The sequence below is a fragment of the Caloenas nicobarica genome, chromosome 2 (genome assembly GCF_036013445.1).
Source record: "Caloenas nicobarica isolate bCalNic1 chromosome 2, bCalNic1.hap1, whole genome shotgun sequence".
Taxonomy (NCBI): Eukaryota; Metazoa; Chordata; class Aves; order Columbiformes; family Columbidae; genus Caloenas; species Caloenas nicobarica.
Window position 1 is genome coordinate 51,809,303 of NC_088246.1, and position 24,953 is coordinate 51,834,255.

Below are 24,953 nucleotides of genomic sequence, written 5' to 3' on the forward strand. Positions count from 1 at the left end.
CATTTATGTGGTCATGTGCTAAAGCATGGAGAAAAAAATCAAGTACAAGGTTTAGTCATTTGAATTTTTCAGTTTTCCTTGCCATCTGCATAATTCTGTTTGTCTCATTTTTTATTTGTGTTATTTAATCTTTTTTCATTCACTTAGTCAGAACTGCCCACAAATGTTTTGTTCAGAAAAATATTTGTCACTCAGACAGGAACAACATATGTGACGTTAGTGGTGTTCCTATTAGAACACCCTTAAAGCAAAACAGAGAGGAGGAAGAGTGGAGAAGAAACAAGGGTTAGAGGGACCTACTCACTCTACAGCTATTTAAGATAAAGAAAAAAATGGACGGCGACTATTCAAAACACCCTTTTAAAGTAACCCTTTTGTTGAAACAACGTGTCAGCATTTTCAACCTTTCTAGAACTGATGGTGCTCTAAATACATGTTATTTCCTTAGAGTTCAGTGTATTTATGTTCAGAAATTGTTATTGAACATAACTGAGGGTAAGGGACTTTGCACTCATTTAAATTACCCAGGAGACAGTTACTCTCTTGTTAGTACTGCATTGTTAACCACGTAATTCTAAAATCTGAGAGGTATTGACTGTCTACTTAGATTGTGACAGTCATACTGATAAAACCATAACTGTAAATTTGTTTATTGAAGGCTGTAACTGTGCTTAACTCTGTTGGTATCATGTCTCAGGCTTTACAGAATGAGCATTGTAAAACCTTTTTGGGTAAGTCCAGTTTGGTGAAAAACTCTGTCTTGCTTACAGGGCAGTTTCTCTACAGTAATCTGGACATATTTCCTCTTTTAGCAGCACAAAGCATATAAAAGGGTCATACTTAAAACTTCCAGCCTTGGGTGTTGGGGTATTTTTGTAATTTTTACTTCTCCTTTTCCAGTTAAACATTTTTTTTCAATAAATCTTGTCACAAGAAGGACAGAAATAATATTTTTTAAGCTTCATGAAACGACCAGATTTGATCATACAAACATATACCCATATTCCTAAAGTTAACCTTACTAGATACATTTAGATGCATAAAGGAACTTATTTAGGTGGAATCCATGGAGAATTAAAACCAGAAATACATAAAAACAGATAAAAAAGAATAAAGCGGATCAAGAGAAGAGTGTATATATAGTAGTTTATGCACAAAAACATAGCTCATAGCTAAAAATGGGGTGATTATCGATGTCTATACGGATTGCATACACAAGGTTTTTTATAAAGATAGCAAAATAGCGTCAGGTACAGGTAGAGGGTTTATCATCAGTTTCTAGGGAAAAGCAACTGTAAAAACTCAATTAAATATTTGAAACTGCTCATTCTTGCTCTCATTAAACTCATAAACTCCCACTGTGGGTGAGAGCGCTTTTCCTGGGGCAGAGGCTCTATACAAAATAAAAAGGAAGCACAATCTGAAAAAGTTATATAGAGAAACAGGGCCTCTGTAAATTGAATGGAGGGGAACTGATGAGGGAAAATTAATAGAAAATAATAATATGCATTACAAAGATATGGTATTTGAAGTGGAAAAGACAAAGAGTTTGCAGAGAGATACAACATGAGTATGCACAGCCAAAAAAATGAAAAATCAGCTGTGAAATGGCCTGGCAGCATTCTGTGTGCTCAAAGAACTTTCCGAAAGTCAACAGAAATTCAAAATGGTCTTTTGTTTAAAACTAAAGTACAAGCATTTCTTGCTTCCACCCAAGTGAATGAGCTCCTGTCTTTAAGATAGAATCTGTCTTGCTTTGATGATGGCAAGAGCTCAGGGAACATTTCTGTCACTGAGTTGACTAGCAAGCTGCTGTGGTTTTCAGCCAAATAAAGCTCCCATTGACATCAGAGAGAGTGGGATTTGGGGGCTGTTTCTTTTCCAGGGAAAAGGTTCCCTTTAGGGCCCAGGGTTAGAAATTTGGGGGCTTTTAGCATTTGAGAAAACAAGTGTAGGTGGGAAGTATCTAATTTCATGGCATGCAAAAGGTACCTTTTAATACGGTATTGTTATGAAATATTTTGAGCACAGCTGCTCAGCTACTGCACTGATTATTAAGCAGCGATTACTGCTTCCACTAATACCATCATGTCATCCTAAAAAAAAGATCTAAAAAAGAATGTGTTTTATTTCAATGCCTGACAAATGGTTGGAGTTTGGCTCTTGGTTTCACTTAGTCATTTTCTTGTCACAAGGTAAGCTTACAGCTCCTACACTGAGTGGTTCGTTCCCTTAAATTGAACCACATCATGGAAGAAAGCATTAATATCAGCTTTAACATTGAAGTGTAATAGGTAAGTTATGTGAGAATCTTAACTCTATAATCACTTCATAATTTCTTATGCAAAACGGTTTTTTTCTTCCTGATCTATTGCAGAAATATTTAATCACATCTTACCCGTATTACCTATTTGGAAGGCAATCTGATGACCCCCAGTGTAACCTACTTCATTTTTCTTGAAGGAAAAGTAGACATTAAGAGCTTATTAGCCAGACAAGCAGAGTTGCTAACTCCAAGCTAGCCAGGGATGTCTTTGGTCATGGGTTTGCAGCTTGAGGTTTGACAACCAGAACGTCTCATCACATCCTTAAATGTATTTAAGCAGATCAGTTCCTTTGATTTCAGAGGAGATTTGGAGGTATAATGACTTGGTCCATCTCAGTGTCTATCTTTAGCTGCTGTGTTTATCTACAGGATTATTTGTTTATGTTGTGTTGCATGAACCAACCAACTCATTTTAGCTGTTTACCACAGCATGAAAGAGCAGGAAGAGATACTTGAGACTCTTACATCAGAAAGTGGCTCATCTTGCATCCATCTAATTGATGTAATGAGGCATATTAGAGATAACTGTTGCAGTGCCCAGATTTCACCCTAGAGCATTATTTGCTGTGAGAACAATTAAGTGATGTCCCAAAGACAGGGTGGACAGCAAAGAGCAGTGTCCTGTCTTAACTGAGACACTCTGCCTTTAGACCTGCTAACTGCCCTAGGTAAAGGATCACACTGAAAAAATGATGCATTTTCCAGTTCCAGCACTAGCTAGGAAGCTCTGTATTGCAACCTGTTTCCCAAGAAAGCCAAGTGACAAGAAGGTGGTCTTGCTCCTTCCCAAACTCCTCTCCACTGTTGCTGCAGACTGACACAACCTCTTTTTAAGAAGCAGCATTAGGAAGAGCTCAGACATATTTGCCTCCATTTGGTATCCCTCTTGCCCCACCCTTGCCCCAGCTTAAGGCTGAGTAATCTTTAGAAATAAATTTACATCCAGTGGTGGTAACACTTTTGAATATAGAATTAGGATTCATTCAGCCCTCAAAGAAGTACTGAACCCTAATGGTCTCTCCCCAGAAAGAAAGAATATAAAGCTGAGAATAAGTATGTTGAAAAAAAATACATAAATATTATTAAACTGTCTTGGTTGCTGGCTACTTATTCTGCCAAGGAACATATTATTGCCACACACTTTTTACAGTGGGAGCAGACCTAAAGACTGAAAATAGGAACTTAAGTAGAAGCAGCAGAAAATGAAATGAGGAAGGCTTTAGGATGTTACTTAGGAGTCCTGACCCTACGCTTCTCTCTCCATTCCTCTTACTCCAGAAGATTAGACACTCTTTCCCCAGTGCCTTGTAATAAGCACACGTGAACAGAGTCCAAGGTAAAAATTGAAGTGGAATGTTGTCCAAGACCTGCCTCCTTTGGAAGGAGGAGCAGGCACTCCATTAACCTGCACACCAAACTCAGTCACTCACATTCAAACATCAGCATCAGGACAGAGAGACATGCCTCTGTTCATAAAATGTTATTGAAGAAGGTGCAGAGTCCTTCCTTACATGATCTAACGTTGTCTGTCCTTCCCTACGTTCAGATCCACTGAAGCTTAGGGAAATACCTCTGCACAGCCTGGAAAAAACTGCCCATTAGCCCATGCTCAGCTCATTTTTTCCAAGTCTGCACTCTTAAATGTCCTCTCTTTGGGTAACATTGCAATCATAAGATTGCTTGATTAAACTTGTTCATAAATAAGGACTTTCAACGCAAATTTCTGTATAATTTAATCTGTCCAAAGTTACCTGAGTGGTTTCTGAATATAAATCCATAAATCTCTCAAATTGTTATCCAAAAGCAGAGGTTGGTTATCAGCTCTCAAAATTAAGGTGTTATTTAACTCACTAGGATGATCTGAAATTAAGGCATTCAGTAATGATACTGTGTGTGATACACAAGAAGGTATTTTGGTTCTCAGAATTTCAGTAGCTTTGAAAACATAGCCTTAGCATATTGTGCTAAGCACTTTAATTGCTAACTATTTTTAGTAAAGTCTTTTCAACAAACCTTACTTGAATTTCCTTGAATAATGCAAGACGTGATGTCTTTGACTCCTTGCGGCAGGAACTGAAACAGTTCTTCACCCATCAGGATCACCTCCATGTACCCTGAAGAACAGGAAAAGCAGAACAAATGCTGCTTTCTCCTCAATAAGATTCTGTAATGTAGTATTTTGCCCAATGTAGCAGAAGAGAGAAGATAGGCCACCTAGGAGGAGGAACAGACTCAAATAGTAATCTGACAAGTCCTCAGACATGAATTTTTTCTCTTAAGACAGAGATTTGTCCTCTCTCCTAGATCTGATCCAAGAGCCCTTTTCACCCTGCCTTCCATAGTTGCCTCATGCCTTTCCCTTAAAGCCAACCACCCCTTTCCCTAGCTCTCCACCTCTGTATAGCTTAACCTCTCCCAGTTCTCACCAGTAGTCTACAAGAGCTGTCAACAGGACAAGAAGCTTGAGGAGAGAGACAAGTTGCACTAACTGAGATGAATATTTTAAAGAAGATGCTTTTTCTGTTGATCTCAGTGCTACTTTACATTACTTCTACACTTTCAGGAAATTAGGTTTGAGGTTTTTTTGCTATAAATACCAAACAGAATAGCCATTCTGAAGCTACAAACTAATCACCTTCTACATAGTCCTTTCCTTGCAGCCAGATCTCTTTTCTACAATTAACTAGCCAGCTGTCTGGTTCCGTGAATATGTAAGGTTACCAGGCCTGAGTCTCAGCTGGTTATGACTATGATGTGTCTTTATTGGTTTATACCAATTTATTCCATTAGTAATCTGCAGGAATATTGGGAGTTCTGCTTGACTTGCGACATTAATGGTTACACACAGCCTGCATAGGCTTTAGCTAGCTGAAAGCTAGTCTATATTTATTGAACTTGGCTGTATTTTCAAGATGTAACACTGGGCTTTTTTATAGTTTGATAACCACTCATCAGGCCTGTATAACAGTGGCTTTTCATGTGTTTTCACAAATAATGCTCCTAATCTGTTCAGCTAAACATCAACCACACTTTATTTCAAGATAAATTTATTTCAACGTATGCAGTGACAGAGGGCAGCTGCTTTTGTTTTGCAATGTGTTAAACAACCTGTATCAAAACTATTTGAGGACAAGAAATTCAACTACATGCTGCCACTGAGATTCAAAAGTCTTCCTCTTTGCATTTGTATGAAAAGTAACAATAAACCCAAAACATAGCTGCATGCCTGAAAGCTCAAGGTGATCTTTAGCACAGTAACTCTGACAAACAAAAACAAAACCAAAACCAAACAAACAAGATAATAAAAATAAACTAACATGGGCAAAAAGCATAAAAGTGATTGTGTGTTTACTGACTTTGATTAAGAAAAAACGATTAGCCAAAAAAAAAGATCTTGCAAGATTTTCCTCACAGATAAAGGAACTCCTTCCCATTAACAAGACGCAGTAGTGGACAGGGCATTTTATTGCAAGCTCTGGGTTTGTGGAATAAGAGTGAAGGGATTCACCTCAGCTATCATTCACCAGAATGTTTTTTTATTCTATTAAATGCTTAGGGCACTTGTTTTTCAGCTGTGTGTTGACTCCAGGTTGAGCACCTCAGCAGTCAGCATCACCTTCCTGTAGCTGCTATGCAGTCACCTCCCTGAAGATGCACTGGGGTCCTGCAGAACCAGGCAGGGCAGGGTGGGTGTCCACTAGCTGGATAGATGCCCCCTGTTTTTGTAGATCTCTCCTTTAACCTGTCTTCCTCCATTTCCCCGCTGTAATGTAATAGCTGTAATGAATTTTATTTTGCTCTTCTTTTCCCTGTATGTCTTGATAGGTACAGCAGAGCAGAGTATCGCTGTTCATTTCTTGTTACAAGAGATATATATCTTGGATCTAGCCTGCAACACTGAACTGCAGGTAAACCTTATGACATATACAAGCATTTGCCAAGCTTTGGACTTTGATAAGGACGAGGACCCTACTTCTTCAAAGAAAAGGACGGTTTTCTTAAGTGGCTGGTTAGTCGAGTTTCTGTCATAGTTTCACCACGATGCCAATCACGCTCCGATTTTCTGGTGCTAATCTCTGTAGAGGGACTTTGATATGACAAGACACAGGAGCTTAAGCAGAACTTAGGCCAAGGACAGATACTCAGCCTCACTGCTCATTACAATTCGGAGTGGTGCTCACATTTAAAGAGATGAGCCCCCACCCACAAGGCACATGGCCACGCGTGGCCCATCCGCACCCCCCCACCCTCAGCCCCCAGCGCTGCTCGTCCGCTCAGGCCTCACACCGCGGCCAGGCTGCGGCAGCGACAGCGGCGGGGCGGTACCGGGACCCCCGCGGTGGCACCGCGGCGCGTCCCTCTCCCTTTAATTAAGTTCAAAATCACGCTCCGCCGCGCCACGGAGGGGGGGGGTGGGCTAAACCCCGCCCCCGGAACATGCCACGCCCCCTACGGTGCACGGCCGCTCCCTTTATGGCACATGGCCACGCCCCTTACGGCGCATGGCCCCGCCCCCCACGGCGCATTGCCCCGCCCCCTTCCGCGCCGGGCCCCGCCCCGTCAGTCCCCGGGGCCTGCGGCGGTTCCTGGCCGCGGTGCGGGTCCTCGCCCTCGGCTGGAGCGGTGAGCCTGGGGTAAGCGTCGGTGTCGCTCCTCGCCCGGCAGCGAGAAGCGAGGGGAAGGGGCGAAGGGCGGGAAAACGCCGAGAGGGATGCGAGGCGCGTTGCTGTCGGACGGGCGGCCTGGCCGCGCCTCCAGCCGGAGCCGCCGCCCCGGCGAGGAGGCCGCGGCTGAGGGGAGAGGCGCGAGGGCGGCCCGTGCGGGCGCGGGGGCAGCGCGCGGCCCCGCTCCCCCTTCCGTTCCGCTCCTTTCCCCTCCCTCCCGCTCTCCCTGGGGAGGGGAAGGGGCGGCCCGCTCCCTTAGGACGGCTTTGTCCCCCCTACCCGGTACCGCACTCGCTGCCCTGCTGGTGCGGGAGGGCGAGAAACGGCGCTTGGTGGGGGCGGAGAGAGGAGGAGGAGGAGAAAGAAGAAGAAGGAGGAGGTGACGTGCCGGGAGGAGGCCGGGCGGGGCGGGGGTCCCCTCTCCGGGAAGAGGGGTGCTGGGGGATGCTCAGCGGCAGAGCTGCGTGTGCTGCCTCTCCCGCGCCCCGGCCTCCCGCATGTCTCCCTCTGCTGGCGGACCTGAAGGCTGGGGGCGGATTGCTTTTTCCCTCTGTCTCAGACCCCAGTTCAGCAAATACATCTTAACGGAGGTACAGTGACTTGTTTGTCCTGCTGATAACGGTGTGAACAAACCAGGGCGTGCAAAACCTCCGTTTTCCATCAGGGGAAAATGTTATGCTGAGGTTTAATTTTAGCGTTGGACTGAATTGAAGCAACTTCGGGGAGGCACTGCGCGATTTTAGCATCCGAATTAAAAGTGGGTCATTTATTCCTGAGGTGTAACATTTTACGTGTGTCTCAAGGGTTACACTGGTGTGTCAGCAGAGTGAACTGGTTAAGCTTGCAGCGGTTTGATCTGCACTAGCAGTTGAAGTTACTCATTGATGAAGTGCTAACTTTGAGTCCCTTCCCAATTTTGTGGTGGTTAGGTGTAAGTAGATACAATGATTGACTTTGACTTGGAGAATATTCACCAGAAATAGTAAACTTGGAGAAAGAGGTTTTGTTGTTGTTTTTGTTGTTGTTGTTTGGTTGTTTGTTGTTGTTGGGTTTTCTTTATTTTTGTTTTTAAATCATATTATTGTGCTTAGAGGTATAAGGTCATCACAGTATTTCTGCACATTTTATTATGCGTATTTGTCATCCCAGCTTTTATAATGTGATGTAGGATTGTGTTGAGCATTAATTGTTGAGCTATGATTTTGCTCAGGAAATCCCAGTGTTTTGGGGGATTGTTAGTCAATCCAGCATTGCAAGAAGGCTCATTTCTATTTATAAGCCAATAGGGTTATTTTTTTAGTAGATGTTTTTCACCAGCTTTGCAGTTTTAAGTGGGCCAGATGCAGAGTAATTGGGTTTTTGTTTGTTTGCTGATGGTGTTAAGGGCCATATGCGCCAGCGTTCCTCTTATGACACAGATCCTTAACTTCAAATACTTGCTGTTATTTGCGTGTTAGACTTTTTCAGGATGAATGTTGTTCTTATAAACTTGGTATGTCAGGAAGGAAATATTTGACCTTTTTAACAATGCTGAAATTTGTGAATTGCTGAACTCTTAGTTCAGATGGATTAGGCATTCTTTTTGGTGCATTTGGGGGCTAGAACGTGGTTTTCTTGATGTGATGTGTTCTAATTTTCATAAATTCTCAAGTGTTTAGCCATGACTTTAGCACAGTTGTTCTAGGCCTTGATTCATGTGAATGTATTGAGACTTTACCATTTTAAACTGACCATCCGAGTTAAAGATAGGTTTTAATAACTGTATTTGTTGAAAAGTTTTACAGGCCTAAACCTAATTTCTGGTAAGCAGGATTAATGGATTTGGTTCAGTGAATTAAGTTAGCTAGCACAATATTATCAGTGCTTTTGCAGAAGAGGTTGGTGATGTAATGGTAAATCACACTCGTGACAGCAGAAACTCTGATTTTGCGTGGTTAGATAGCAGCATCCAGCAACTCAACTGAGTTATTTTAAAGGATCATAGATGTATTCCTTGTTAAATGTTCTCTAATTTAACTCTGTCTGCTAAAAATCTGTTCTTAATTTGAAATCCTTAGTGATCATGTTGAAAGACAACTGGTATATTACCTCTCTGCCTCAGTATGTTAAATTCATCTAGGAGTAAGATTGAAAATTGAAGATTGAAAAAAATAATAATCTTAGTAATGAATGAAATTAATATCTTGTAATGACATCACACTTTTCATGTTAAGATCAGCTACTAGGTCATCAGCTGAAGCCCTGAAACAGCATCACTTCAGACATCAGGAGTTAATTTCTGTCTAGCACTGACAGAAAAAATAGATGAATTATGTGGAGGTATGTCAGAATAAATATTTTATGCTGAAGGTTCAGATGTAGTTCTTTGCTAGAATTTGCTGCTGCTTGGACTGGGTAATCATTCCCTTACAGTATGCTGTAAGCCTTGTAAGGAGAAAAATGTAGGTAATATGTAAAACCTGATACTTTTGTTTTGAAGGATATTCAAGACCTACAAAATCGGAGTTAAGCATGAGAAATCTTACAGAAGTTTATCTTGTTTTCTAAAACGGATGTCAGTTTCTTAAAATACTGTATTTCTTAAGAGCTCTAAAGAATTTCTGGAGCTTTAGTTTGCCTGGAGAAAACTTCTGCACCGTTTTGTTGAATAGTTTTTGAGGGGGTGACGGAATGCTGAGCATTTCCCACTAATACATAAAATGACTGACATATTTCAGGAAGAGTCCTGCAATTCTGTGCCAGCAAAATAAGAGCTTTTCTTGTCCAAGTAGTATCTGGCTAACAGTCCTGGGGCATATGTTTGTTGTTGAATTGGAGAAAACAAACAAAGGTGTGTGAGTATCCTATGTAATAAACCAGTTTCATGCTTGATGTTCAGGGCAACCAGTAAGATGTTTGGTCTCTTTAAGGAATTATATTTTGTATTTAGAGAAATGCCGATGTGACAAAATGTATATGCTTTTGATACCTAAAAGGTTTATTTGACCTACAGCATCTTTTTTTTTTTTTAATTGCATGTGGCTATTGCATGTTACTGGCTGTACATATACATAAAACATACAAAAATACTGTATACATATGTTAATATGGGGAACTGATTGCATTTAACCTTAAAATCCTGACGTAGTTTCAGGTCTTTGGCAAGACCAGACTAGAACATCTAAACCAAAAAAGAGGTGGTTTATTTTTAAGAAAATAGTTTTGGTAATTAATTAAATAACTGAATACTATCAATTGGAATGTATTGGTCTAAAATGAGATAATATATCATCAATTCTGTAATTGAGATACTTCTTTGTGTGTTCTAAGGATGTAACTGATAAAATGCACGCACTTCAGTTTTGTAGTTTGCCGTGGTTAAATATCTTGAGTGCAGCTGAGATCTGAGGCAAACCTTCGGAATGTGTTATGGTGCATCTTTTTTCTATGTTAGTTTTTAGCATTTTTCTTAGAATATTGTTGCATACTTAAGATCACACTCTTGATCAAACAAAAGCTGAATTCCACACATTTTGAGTTCTGGCAAGTGTGTTTTCAAGTGTGTCATGAATTCAGTATAGAGTATATTTTCGAAGTCAATTTGATTTAACTCTGCAGAGCTGTTCTTTCGTATGCTCTTCCCTGTGTCAGGTTTGAGTTTACTTATATGTAGGCACAAAATCATATGTGCTTATTTTAGAAGTAAAGAGTCTGGGATATGCTGTTAAGGAACCCAGAGGGGAAAGAGGCAATGGAGAGAAAAGTAAGGCAATGCTTATACCACATTTGCAAGTGGTTTACTCTGCTGTTTTCTCAGCTCTTGTAGAACAAGAAGTGAAGTGATTGTGAAAGGACAGCAGAGTTCTGCAGGACACTGCTTAGTAGCAGGGCTTCTTCAGCTGCAGGGAAAAATTAGTCCAAGGTTAGAGCACTTTGATTTGACTTTGTGAATCTGTGAGTCTCACTCTTGGGATGTCCTACTGACACAAAAGTTTGACTTTCTTTCTCCTTTTAGCTTGCAAATTGTGTCATGAATGCGTCAGCACCACCTTCCAATGTTCTGAGAAAAGTATTTTTCAGTATGAATGTGGTATGTGTGCAACTGCCCTGTTTTGTTAGGTTACCATTAGAGCATAGGAAATTGGGGAAACATCTTTCTCAAAGAAAAAACAAAACAAACCAAAAAAACAACCACAAAAAAACCCACCCAAAACTGGTGTGGTGGGTTTAATTTTTTTTTTCAGGGAGAAGTTATCTAAATGTCTTTCAAATGCAGTTCTTACTCAAGTAAACAGCATGACTTTAGAATTAAGTTGTGTAATCACTTTGTAGAAACCAAAATTTAAAACCCATGAGAAATAAATAATAGGAAGTAGGCAAAACAAAATAACATTAATTTGCTAGCAAAAGCATAAATACTTTTGTTTCCGCTTACTTTGTAACCAAGGCAAGATAATGGCTCTTTTTGCTTTGTTCTTGTCTGACATCTAGCCATGCGCTTTATGGCGTATCTTTCAAAATCTTGGTGATAAATTATTTCAGGGCTCATTGGCATGAAACCAGATATGCATTATAAATATAAGAGTAATTTGTATGCCGTATAAGCTGTACTCAAGTATATTTTGTGTATTCATCTTGTGTGTTAGATGAGAAACGTTCTTTTGGCCTGAGAGATAGGTAAGAGCTGCTATTTCAGGGTCAAGCAGAGCTACCTTAGTTCTGAACACTCAGAGAAAGCCAAACTCTTTGTAAGGAGTTCTATATGCTGATAAGTCTTGCCCTGCCCCTCTGATGGGAAGTCTTTCCAGTCTTTAAATGTTTCCCATATTTGTAACTTGTAATTCCTGCTACATTGCTTAATTGAAAATCTAGAGTGTTGCCAGAAAGTTATATACAGCATCTTGTGCTTGTGTTTGGGGAATTTTGTGGGCGTGCATGAGTTTCAATTTTTCAGTCTTATTTTGATTAAAGTCTTCAGTGCCCACTGAATAAAACACTATCTAAATGCCTTTTTTTTTTTTTTTTTCCCCGACAAATAACTAGCTAGGAACTCAGAGGACAGAGTATAAGATAAGGTGTATCTTTAACTGTGTAACTAGATGAAATCTCTGTTGAAATAAATGTTGGAGCAGGCATTGTGGAGCTCATTTACCATATCCTACAGACAGAGTAGGAAGGTGTGCTTTACTAGTTTGCAGGAATTTCATGAGAATAAAGCTAAAGAGGACAGGAAGGGAGCCACAGAAGACAAATGGAATGTAAAGGAGATACAATGCTGTGCAAGTCAGGAACAACAAAGGACAGACTTGAGTTGAGGGGAAACTTTCTTTGGACTTAACAGTTACCAGAATTGCTATCTATGGTACAATTTTTTTAGCATTAGGCTTCTTCAGGTGGTCTTTGGGAACTTCATATTGGTTCATACTAATTTGTCTCACTATTCAGAACCTGGGCCTCTTGGTGCAGTGTGCAGCTATGAGTTTTAAGTTGTGCCTGCTCCTGAGACACAACCCACTTAATATTGATTTGACTGGATTGCTTTTAATTCTGTAAGTGGTCATTCTATGTTTGGGCCTTCTGATGACATAATATGACCTGAAAGTTAACTAGAATGTCACATATCAATGAAAATGGCGTATCTTTCCTATTTCAGTCTCCTTTCCAAATGTTAACTGCTGTTCTTTTAGCTTGTAGTTGGTTATTTTGTAGTTCTATATTTTTCAGTAGATTTTAGTTTTGACTAGATATGTCCAGTACCATGGTGTACCTATTTGCTTGTTCAGTACCATAGTGTACCTATTTATGTAGTTTAAAAATTTCTGCCTCTCTATTTTAGAACCAGAGATATAAAACCGAAGTATTTTTGTGGACTCTGTGCTTTAACTGGAAGAAGAACATGCATAGAGAAAGGATGCAGGGTAGTCTTAAAGTTCCCCAATGTGCTGTAAAGTAATTAATAGGCAAACAGATAAGTTGGATCAATTTGAATAAGTACAGCATCAGGTTTTTTTGTTTAATCTAATACAGGATTCAGATGCTGTGCCTCTGATCTAATATGTTATGGAGTAAGCAGGGTTATAAACTACATGATACATCACTCATTAGGCAACTTCTCATGACTCTAAAGACTACTAGTATATGTCAGATAGGTATCTTCAGGTAGTCCTGTAAACCTCTGAGTATTGCTGGTTATCAGAGTTATTGCCAGTAAGATCTCCCGACAAGTCTTTGCCTTAAAATTATAGCAGGTCGATTTTTTTTCTGTGGCAAGTCTATGTGGTGTGGTTTGTTGTGGGTTTTTGGTTTTTTCCTTTGTTTTTTGTTTTGCTTGTGGGTGGGTTGGTTTGTTTGTTTGTGTGTTGGTTGTTGGGGGTTTTTGTTTGGTTTTTTTGTTTGGTTGGATTTTTATGGCTTCCTTTCATGCCTGAATTTTGGCTAACCACTACGTGCAGCTGAGCTTGAGTATTAAAGCAGTGACTGATGGAGCCAAACTCATCTCAGTAGCAGCAGGCAGCAAAACAAGGGGCAGCTTGCGAGACTTAGGTTGAACCATAGGAAAACTCTCTGTGGGAGTTGGTGCAGCACATGTCGCCTAGAGAAACTGTTAGAGGCTGCCCAGGGCAGTGGCTGAGTCATCATCCCTGGAGGTACAGACATGGTGCTTAGGGACATAGTTTAGTGGTGGACTTGACAGTGCTAGGTTAGCGGCTGGACTTTTCCAACTTAAACAATTCTATGAAGCTCTTTCTTCACTAAAAGGTTTTCAAGACTCAGCTGTTGAGAGCCTCAACTGATCAAGCATCAGCACTGGTCAAGTCCAGTGCTGGTCGGGCTTTTGGGAGGAGCTTGGACTAGGTGACCTCCAAAGGCCCCTTTCAACCAACATTTCTGTGGCTACACAAATTATTGAGTTTTCATTTTCTCAGTTTTCTGTAACTGTGCCTGGTTCATGTCGGCCAGGTTTTATATGAATTTGTCTTTTTATTCTGGTTATGCTGCTCGTGTCCATGTGCAGGAGGTAGTAGACAGTGTTTGACCAGTCTCTAGACGACTGTTCTGTGGTAGTGAAATGTGAGGGCTTTATAATATTGGTTCTTGTTTAGCTAAAACACAGATTTGCAAGATGGAAGTGCATCTGGACATATTTCCATTTTCCAAATCCTGTACTTTCAAGGTCAGGTTATAATATCAAGTAACTGAATCAACTTTGGAATTAAGGTGGTGTGTTTCCTCAAATGTATGCTGTTTGTTTATTTTTTTTAATATTCCCTCATGTTTAAAAAGGGACATTTGTTTTGAACAGCACATTACTTTGGACTAGCTGAGAAGTATTTTAAAGGCACCGAAACCTTAAAATGCTTCTGAGACAATGATGTGTTATAGCTAGAGATAGAATGAGTGCAGCTTGGAAAGGATTTAACTGCCCTTCAGGAAAGTGAGCAACGGCTATCGCGAGGTCACTAGTAATGCGTTCACTACTATACAAGCGGATTTCATGAAAATCAGTTCTTTCAGTTATATAAACAGAAGAAGGAGAGAGTGTCAACAGAATGTTTCTGGTTCATTTATAGTAGAGAACAGTACAAAAAATGTGTCTGGGTAAGCTTTGGAGGCAGTCTCCAGCTCTTGGGATTGTTGTGCCCCCCTGAATTTATAGTCAGCATTACCTCATCTTCATAGAATTTGGATTTATCTGTGTTGGCTCTTAATCTAGGTTTATGCTGGCACTGTCAGAAAACACACTGAGGGAATTTTGCTAATACTTCTGCAGGTTAATAGAGGTTCATACCAGATATTCTCAGTGTATATATGGAGTACCAAAGCAGTCTTTACAGTTATGTATTCTGTTCAAGGTGATGGCTAGAGCAACCTGTGTCTATGCCTAGATAAAGAATGAAGTTGAAGTTTATGATGGCTGGAGAGGAAACGGGTATGACACTTAGTTCCCAGACCCCGATGTCTTTTGTTGCTTCCAGATAATGTGTTCAGTAAACTCAGATCTGGCGTAGTTCACTGTGCTGACAGGGTAAATCCTGGAGTATCGGTGACAGGCCATTCACTCTGTGGTGGGTACTGCCCACGCTGGGTCTGGGATGGAGTACCGCCTGGGGTGGGGGTACTGCCCAGGGTCCTCCTCACTTGAAAAGCTGCTGATTCAGAGCTTGCTAAATTGAAGACTCTTTGTCTGCAAGTGTTATGTTGCTTGTTATGCTTATACATAATGGTCTTTTATGTTACACAATGTACGTTAAAATGATCTGAAATTGTCTTTAAGTATAACTTAAATATTTGAACGTTAGGAATATAATACCAGTTACCGTATTAAGCTCTGGTCTTGTAAGGAATTTTGTTTTTACTAGGCTATGTAGTATGTTCCTACAGATGAGCAGGTAGTGTAAGCAGTAATGCAAGTCCTTTTATCAGAAAATAAATCTTTTGGTAAGGAGACGGAGACGTAAAAAACTGTCATGTTTTATTTATCTCCATATGAGGAACCTTTCTGGCAAAGAAGTGCTTTATTTTTTTTTTGTTTTGTTAGGAATGAATACTGTCCCAGTGTCAGCTCTCTCATCAGGAAGAACTTCTAGTACTGAAAACCTTGTGGTTTTACAATACTTTAGCATCTTGGCCACTGTATTGGCCAAGTAATCCTATTTTACTCACTGAAAAGAAATACTTTCAGATTATTTTTCTAACCTTCACAGAAAAGCTATTTATGGTTGGAATTCTTGGGAATTACTTAGTGTTGTCAGAAACATACATAGAAAGTATTCTAGGTTTTCAATAGGTTTCAACGAGTGTGATGATGTTTGTGTGCCTGTAGTTATGTTATGCAAATACGGTTTCTCTGATATTTTAAACTAAAACAGGGTTGCCGTATCCTAAAATTGCCTCCCTGTGACACTCACTTTCAATTTTTTGCTGAGCTGTAGATAGCTCTTTGAATAAGCCTCCTTTTTTTTTTTTTTTTTTTAAATCATTTCTGTTATTCCTTCTCAGATAAGTTCTGATGGTTTTTTTCCTTGGAAGGAAAAAAAGCAAAATAAATTGCTGGTGCTCATGAGTGACACATGAACGTAGTAACATGAAAACGATTTAAGACAAGGAGAATACAATGGAAGAATAGGGATAGTATAATGATAGAAAAGAGAAGTACCATTCTGATCCTGCATCTCTAAGATATATGTAAAACTGATGTGTGCAGTGCATGCTGTTTGCTTCTCACAGTGTGAGTAAAAATAATGGTGTTAATTGTAAATGTAACCTGAAAATCATGAGCTAACTCTCACCATGTATTATTAAACACCTCATTAGACTTTGAGGGCAGGAAAGGAGCGTAGTCCTAACTTTGCTAATTTTAATTGACTCCTTTACTTTTCACTTCTTAAACTAGTTAGTAATATTAATAAGAGTAAAATCTTTAGTTCACTAGGACAAGTTTTGGAATTTAATTCTGTTTGGAAGCCTGAGTCATGGCTATAACAAGTGTTAAAAAGAAGAAAATGAAACACACATTGATTTTAAGTATATACAAACTTTGCTTCTTTCCAGGAAAAAAAACAAAAACCAAAACTGTTGTCTGTGACTTTAAATAGGTCAGTATAGAAAACTTAAATTAGCTAAATAATTTAGTGGTAGGAGTTGAGTGAAAATGTATGCAGTTATGAAGAAAAGAAAAAAAGATAAAATATTCTCTTGAAGTCAGGAGGAGTGAGGAGAAAGTATATCACAAATACAACAATGTGAATACCCATCTCAGACTTTTTATTTCCCTCTTAAATGCTTAGACATTGAAGAGAGCTTATAAATTCTGTCATTTCACCTGCTTGAAGGGAAGGCAGTGGATGTAGTTTTTCTGGCTTTTAGTAAGGTTTTTGATACTGTCCCTCACAGCATCCTTCTGGACAAGTCATCCAGCTGTGAAGTGAGCAGGTACATGGTGCACTGGGTGAAGAACTGGCTGAACGGCAGGGCTGAAAGGGTTGTAGTGAATGAGGTTACATCTGGCTGGTGGCTGAGTACCAGGGGTGTTCCTCAGGACTCAATTCTAGGGCCAGATCTGCTCAATATGTTTGTCAGAGATTTGAATGCAGGAGCTGAATGCACCATTAGCAAGTTTGCTGATGATACAAGACTGGGAAGTGCTGTTGAATCTCTGGAGGGACAAGAGGCCTTGCAAATGGATCTGAATAGATTGAAGCACTGGAAGATCGTCAGTGGCACAACATGTAATAAGAACAAATTCTGGATTCCGCAGCTGGGATAGAGTAATGTCAGACACAAGTCTAAATGGGGAGAGGAGTGGCTGGAGAGCAGCCCTGCAGAAAGGGGTCTGGGGGTGCTGGTTGCCAGGAGGCTCAAGAGGAGTCAGCAGTGTGTGCCCTGGCAGACAAGAGGGCAAACCACATCCTGGGGGCATCAAACACAGCATAACCAGCTGGTTAAAAGAGGTGATTATCCTGCTGTATTTAGCATTGCTGCCTCCCTTTGAGTGTTGTGTGCAGTTCTGGGCTCCACAATTTAAGAGGATGTGAAGGTCCTTGAATGCATCCAGAGGAGAGCACCAAAGCTGGTGAAGGGGCTGGGAGGCATGTGTCCTCTGAAGAACAGCTGAGGACATAGGATTTGTCTACTTTGCAGAGTAGGAGGCTGAGGGGTGACCTCATTGTTCTCTACAGCTTCTGAGGAGGGGAGATAGAGAGGGAGGCACTGATCTCTTCTCCTTGGTGCCCGGTGCCTGGACGTGCGGGAATAGCTCAAAGCTGCATCCATTGGGGAGGTTCAGACTTGACATGAGGAAATATTTCTTTCCTGAGAGGATGGTCAAACCTTGGAACAGGCTTCCTGGAGAGGTGGTTGATGCCCCATGCCTGTCAGTGTTCAGACAATGCACTTAATACCATGCTTTAACTTTTGGTTAGCCTTGAAGTGGTCGGGCATTTGGACTAGATGATTGTTGTAGGTCCCTTCCAGCTGAACTATCCTCTGCACTAGCAGAAGGCATTGAATACCCATAACCAGGTCCCAGCCTCAGCATTGGCTCTTATTGCCTTGTGGGAAAGGGGCACATACCTTCTGATGGGGGTGAGAGCTGTGGATCAGCTTAAGATAATTGGACTGTCTGAAGTAATTTGCAAGAAGCAAGTGTGAAGTGCAGTTTTTGGAAGTCTTCTGTGTTCATAGAGTTCAGCTGCTGGATTTCCACAGGATGGCAAATCCCCACATCTCTGACACTGACCAGACTGAAATATCCAACCCTCGGTCTGAAGCAGGATGAGCTCCTCAACTAAACGTTTGCAAATCTTTTTGAGGTGAGCAATACCTGTTCATTACCTGGGGATTTCTTTTTTTTTTTTTTTTCTTCTCCTTGTACTCATTTTTACAAAAGCCTGGTCTGTTTCCTGTGCAGAAACATGCTTAAACAACAGAGCCTGAGAACAACAGAACTCCATCAGAGAGAAGGTCCATCTACCTCAATACCCGGTCTTCAAACTTGCGAACCATGCATGTCTACAGGACAGCACAAGAGCAGTGCAAGTCTACTTCTGCCAGGGTCCTGGGGGCACTCCTAGGCCTCAGCGGCTGGGACCGGCCTCCCCTGGAACCCCCACCCACTGCCACCGTCTCATGCCAAGGGCCCAGGGGCCGTGTGTCAGCTCAGCCTGGGGCCTTGGGTCCCTGCCTGAGCCATGTTGTAGGTGTGTGCGCCCGTCTCGTGTCTGCCCCTGTCCCTGGCTGGGCCTGGGCCCTGCCCTGCGGAGAGCGGCTCTCCTGGATGGAGCCCTCAGGGCTCAGTCAGGGCTTGTCCTGCAGAGCTCCAGGCATCACAGAGCAGAACTCTTCTGTTCTATTTGTTCACCATGAACTGAGTAACGACAAGACTACTATTTCCCTGAAATGCCAGGGGAGTTTTAGTTCCAGAAACACTTTCAAGGACACATACCACAAAGAATAAAAGTGGGACCAGGATTTTGTTTCTTTATTTAGTTGTTTAATTTTGTATGGTTGCAGGTTGGCTGGTTGGTTTAGGCTGGATTGTTTAGGATGGTCATTTGAGATGGTATAGGTCATTTGGTTTAGGATGGTTTTGGTTGGTTTTAGGTTGTATTTGGTTGGTTTGGATGTGAGAGCAACCTGGCTGTGACCTCTGCCACCCCATTGATGGTCAGGGTTGATTGGGCTGATCTGGCTGGCTAGGCAGGTGTCCCCTTGCTCCCTCCCTGCTCCATGTGTGTCCTTCCCAAAGCTAGGCGGTCACTCAAAAAGGATGAGCTTCCCTGTTGGAGGGCTACCATTCATGGGTGAAGGGTATGCGGTAGCTGCACTCCCCTTCTAGAAGCTCCAAACGAGCTCAAGGTGCATTTGTAGGAGAAGCTGGCTGGGGTAGTCAAGCTTCCAAGACTGCAGACACATGCAAGTGAGGCACTGCGTGGGGCAGGGTGTTTGTTGGTTGGGTTTTGGTCATGTAGGGGTTTTTTTGACTGTTTTAGCTTGTTTGTTGAAGTGTTGTTGATTTAGATTGTTTTTTAGCTGGGTCGTTTGGGGTTGGTTTCGGTGGTTTTATTTTGGTTTAGGTCATTTGCTTTAGGTCATTTTGTTCAGGTTGTTTATGTTGTTTGATTAGTCTAGGTGGTTAGTTCAGCTTGGTTGTTTCAGGTGGTTTTATGCTTTATTAGGTGGGTTTTAAGTTGTTTGAGATTGTTGAAGGGTTGTTTTAGGTGGTTTGGTTTAGATTTATTTAGCTTGCTTAGATTTAGGTTGCTGAAGGTTGGTTAAAGGATGCTGGTTGATGTAGTTTTAGGTTGGTTTAGGTAGGATTGTTTAGGTCATTTGTTTTAGGTAGGTTTGTTTTAGGGTGTTTAGGTTGGTTTATTTTGTTAGGTTTAGGTTGGTTTAGGTAATTTGTTGTAGGTTGTTTAAGGTTCTTTTTAGGTTGTTTGTGGCCGATTGTTTGAAGTTTTTTAAGGTAGATTGGTTTAGGTTCTTGAAGGTTAATTGTTTTCAGTTGTTTAAGGTTGGTTTAGGTGAGGTGTTCTATGCTGATTTAGGTGGGCTGTTCTAGCTAAGTTTAGGGCCACCTCGTGGAGCAGCAGGCACCCAGCCCAAGTGGCCCAAAGAAGCCGCGGCAAGTGGGCCATGCTCAATGCTGCAGAGGAAGGCAAAAAACCCCCAGAGACACTTGGTGTCCCACGTGGGGGGAAAAAAAAGCCTTCCTCCCCCCAGCTGCAGGGCACGAGAGGCCATCTTCCTGGTGCTTGAGCAGCAGGCAGGAACCGAGCCAAAAGGGCCCAGAGGAGCTCTGAAAAGTGGTCACGCTCAATGCTGCAGAGGAAGGCAAAAAACCCCCGGGGACCAGTGCCAATCTGCCCCGGGGGGAAAAATTCCTTCCTGACCCCAGTGCTGGCGATCGGCTGTTCCCTGAGCATGTGAGCCAGACCTGGCTCCTTGTCCCACAGGCTGCTCACGCCTCCCAGGACCTGCCCAAGCCCTATCCTCCCTTGAGCTGGAGCCATCTCGGGGACTTCCCAGAGTGCCCACATGCCTCTGAGCTGATGGACCTTGGGGGCAAGAATCCTTCCTGTGCCTGGTGGGACACCAGTGGGTGCTCCAAAGCACTGCAACCCCTTGCAACCCCTCTGCCTGCTGTTTCTTACGGCTCCTGAGCCTGTCTGCGCATGGGATGAAGATGGTGAGCTCTGCAGTGCTCTTCAAGAAGGCATCATTCCCTTGGTCTTGCCACTGCTATCCAGCTGAAAGGGCTTTCCATCCGTCTGTCCGTCCATCCATCCATCAGATAAGCTTGGAAGGTGGCTCTGGCGGTCCCTGTGCCATTCCTTCCCAATGCAGCAAGTGGCATGTGCTGCTACGCTGTCATTTACGGTGAGGTTGTCTGCTTGGGAAGAAGTCTGGAATGGTTTTGTGCTGTTGAGCCTATCTTTGCTTGCGCTTGACAGCTCTTTTCCTCCTTTGGCCTTCATCCTTGCTATCTTCCTTGAAAGTCATGGCAGCCCTCTCAGGCTTTGTCTTGCTCCTTGTAGCCGTTGTCTTCTTCTGTAGGCCCTCCATGTTCCTAACCAACTACTTAGCCTTGGTTTGCTTTCATCTGGGATGGACTTTTCTCCTTCCTCGGGTTCAGGAAAGATAATGTCCCTAGTGGTCCAGGCCAGTGCTGACCTATGGCAATGCCTTGGCTGACACACCGGAATGCCTTTGCCTGTATCATATTTGTGGCTCCCAGTCATGCTGTGAAGTATTCGTGCCTCCAGGAGCATGTTCCTACTCTGATGTGTTCAACCAGTGCCAGAAACTCATGGTTCTCCACCTGACATTGTGTTCCCTATTTCTAGCCTGTCGATCTTCACGCAGGGTTTCTTGACGCAGGGGATTTCTCTTGGGTCAGAGAGGGAGGGAGTATGGGGGCTGTAGAACTACACTGTGAGCAAGAGCTTCTTCTTTGGTTCATGGATGCTGATGGCGTGGGATTTGTCTAGTTTGGAGAGGTGGAGGCTGAGAGGCCACCTCATTGCTCTCTACAGCTTCCAAGGAGGGAAACTGGAGAGGGAGCTGCTGATCTCTTCTCCCCGGTAGCCAATGGCTGGAGATGTGGGAGCGGCTCAAAGCTGCATCCATCGGGGGAGCTTTGGACTTGACAAGAGGAAACTTTTCTTTACCAAGAGGCTGGTCAAGGCCTGGAACAGGGTTCCCGGAGAAGTGGTCGATGCCCCATGCCCGGTCAGTGTCAAAGAGGCATTTGGACAATGCCCTTAATACCGTGTTTTAACTTTTGGTCAGCCCTGAAGTGGTCAGGCATTTGGACTAGATGATGATTGTAGGTCCCTTCCAGCTGAAGTCTTCTCTCCTTCTGTTCCTACCTCCTCCTTTCCCTAGCAGTACTTGCTGTGGATAATTTGGATGTCGTTGCTTTCCATCCCTGCACTAACAGAAGGCATTGCAAACCCTTAAGCGTGTCCCATCTTCGGCTCTGGCTCTGTCACCTTGTGGGAAGGAGGCACGTACCTTCTGGTGGGGGTGAGAGCCCTGGGCCCCCTTGCAACATCTGGGTATCCCACTTCTTAGAGCTACTGCCCCTGGCTCCGCAGGGGATGCGGATGGTGAGCTCTGCAGTGCTCCTCAAGAAGGAATTCCCTCGGTCTTGCTGCTACTATCCAGCTGAAAAGGATTTCCATGCATCAGACGAGTTTGGAAAATGGCCCTGCCAGGAGATTGTCCTGTAGTGGAGAACCTCCAGCAGCCTCATGCAAGGTCTTCCTCCCTCAGCCCCTGCCCTATGATTCCAGCAGCTCCTCAAGTGCTTCCCCTGGGATGTGTTGGGGCTGCCCCCGGGCCAGCTCTGGCAGTGGACACAGGAGGCTGCTCCTTTTGATGCTGCCCGGGGCATTGTGACTGCTGCGTTGCCAGGTGCTAGCATTGTGACATGGGGGTGACAGAGCCCCCATGTGCAGCCCCGCCCGCCTCCCCTCCGCCCAGCACCCTTTGGAGGATGCCTTTGTGGTGCTGGCCCCGAATCAGTCCCTGTTCCTAGAAGACAGGGGAGTAATCAACCTAATGGTGTCTCTTTTTTGCAAAAATACAGTGTGGATTTGTTGCCAGTCCAGCCTTACTTCCATTCTTGATACTGGGTACATTAGGGAGGGAGTATGGGCAATGTAGAACTATACCCTGAGATGGAGCTTTTCCTGGCTCATGGGTGTCATGAAAACCACAATGTCATGTTCCCAATGAATGTATCTTTTGGGCAAGGCAGGGAGCCTATCCCTAGATACGTTTTTCTGCAATATAATTTCAAAAGACCTGGCCATGAACTTAATTGTTTCATCCATTTGGTGACTTCAAAGCATGAAGCGTGGGGCCTCAGACATGTGTTAAGGGAGCAGCCTGCTGAAGTCCAGCTCCACACAGTCACGTCCAGCAGATTCTGCCCTCCACCAGCTGGTTGAGCAATGGATGGTTTGTGTGGGTGGGTTCTGAACATGAAGCTGGTGGTGTCAGTCCATTCATTTTCAAGATCGCCATCTGCCTCCTGGGGAGCAAAATATCTACAGCTGACATGAACTGATCTTCCATTTTGGAAGTTTTTTGAAGTGCCAAATCAGCCCAGACACAGAAAAGGCTACAAGAGACAAAATGCTGGTGGGTCAGTGTGGTGCATTTTGTGGCACTGCTGTCTGTGGGGGATATGCTTGACTCTCCAGGAGCGTGAACAAAGGTTTCTGATGATTTTTTAAATGAATTCTGCAGGTGTTCAGTGAAGAGGAAGGTTGTTGCTGGTAATGCTGAGATGGGTAGGGACGTGGCCGGCCAGGTGTCCATCTGACACGAAAAGGCAACTGCCTCCCTTTAAGAGGCCCTATGTGCTTTTTAAGATAGCTGCAAAGAAGGACTGGAGATTTTGCTTTTTGTACATCCACCTGAAACCACCTCAGAATGTTGGTGTGGTGACATTTCTGATTATGTCATTCAGATACAAAGGAACTTAATTAAAATTATGAAAGAAACTTCAGAAAACAATCTTCTAGCATGCAGTTTGGGATTAATCAGTTTGTAAAACTGGTGCAATGAGTGCAGAAAGCTGCCAGGCTATTTCTGTTCAGTTAAAGAATCTCAACATTTTAGTTCAAGCTCATTGTGACAAGACAGGCCCTTGCGTGTGTCCAAACGTGGATCCGATGGATCAGCAGGCAGAGCGAGGCTAGAGATTAATTCCCTTGCCATGAGTGTCCCCTGTCCAGAGGGCTTTGAGGAAAAAAAATAGTCTGTCAGTAGCAAGGATTTCAGACTACATGGAATTTTTAAGCTAAAAATCTATGTTTTGAGTTACACCTGAAAACAAACAGATAGCCAGTGCATTTTAAGACCACACTTTGGGTTATCCAAAGGGCCCCACAAGGCAAACGAATGCTGAACGAGCACATCCTGAAACAATCAGCTCTAGCTGTCCTAATTGCATTCCCGTACTGTGCTGTATCTAGCAACAATCCAGACTGGAAGTAACAAATTCCTCAATAATTGCACTGACTGCCACATTAATAAAAAAAGTCATGTCTTTTAGCCAATGTAGATGGAAATTTTTTGGAAGTGCAGGTATTACTTGGCTTTTTGCTTTCTTTAACAATTTCTTGGCTTTTCAACCATGGCCATTGATGGCCTGGTCTGGGGTTTATATCTCCTTCCAAATGTTTTGCTGTGAGCGCCTGTTACACACCAGTGCACTTCAGTGTGAGTGAGGGGTTTCAGTGCAAAGCAAATGCTGTTTACAGCACTTGAGTGCAATGATTCTGCTCACACCCTCAGGTTCAGGTGGCCCAAGGTTCATGACCAAGCACATGCCACATGTTTTTTCCTCCTCTAAAGCCTTTTGACAGCTGTGTTTCAGGCCAGGCAGCTGCTGTAGGAATAACAAAGGAAGCTTTAAAGACGTATTGTGCTTGGCCACCCTCGCCTGGTGCTTTTGGCTGGCTGGGACAGGACTCACAATATCCAACATTTCCCTCTGCTCTTAAAAAAAATCTTCCAGAGAGGGAGATTTCATTAGCAAGTAACATGTTTGACATCATGCGAGTGCCACTCTAATATAGATAATATTAGCCCCAATTTATGAAGCGCAAGAGCGCTTTGCTTCCTCTGGCTTAGTTTTTGCGACTGCCTGTTTTCGCAAGTCGAGCTGGGGTGGCTGGTGTGACGGGAAAGGCAGCAGGTGCACGGGAACATGTCCTGCTTTGCTTCGTTCTGGAGTTCTCCCTCTGGTTATTGCTCCTGATGTTTCCCACAGGGACCATCTGTCCTTTTCATCCACATCTGTAAGAGTGAGACTGTTGGAACAAATATTCCTAAGGACAATGTCATTCTGGCAGCGTGACCTAGCACAAGGTGGAAATTAAATGGAAGGCAGTTAGGCACTTTCAGTGTCCAAATTCAGCAGCCCAGTTGACTAAGAACACTTTTCTTGGAAAGGAAAGAACAGA

General features: G+C 42.9%; 1 protein-coding gene across 2 annotated transcripts in view; it reads left to right on the forward strand.

Moving 5' to 3' along the window:
- The first annotated feature begins 6,872 nt into the window (after positions 1 to 6,872).
- The window catches only part of STARD3NL (STARD3 N-terminal like), a 35,360-nt gene continuing 17,279 nt past the window's right edge, over positions 6,873 to 24,953 (forward strand). For both annotated transcript variants that reach the window (XM_065628817.1, XM_065628818.1), the window contains exon 1: positions 6,873 to 6,960. The gene's annotated coding sequence lies outside the window, so the exon portion shown is untranslated. The remainder of the gene's footprint in view (positions 6,961 to 24,953) is intronic.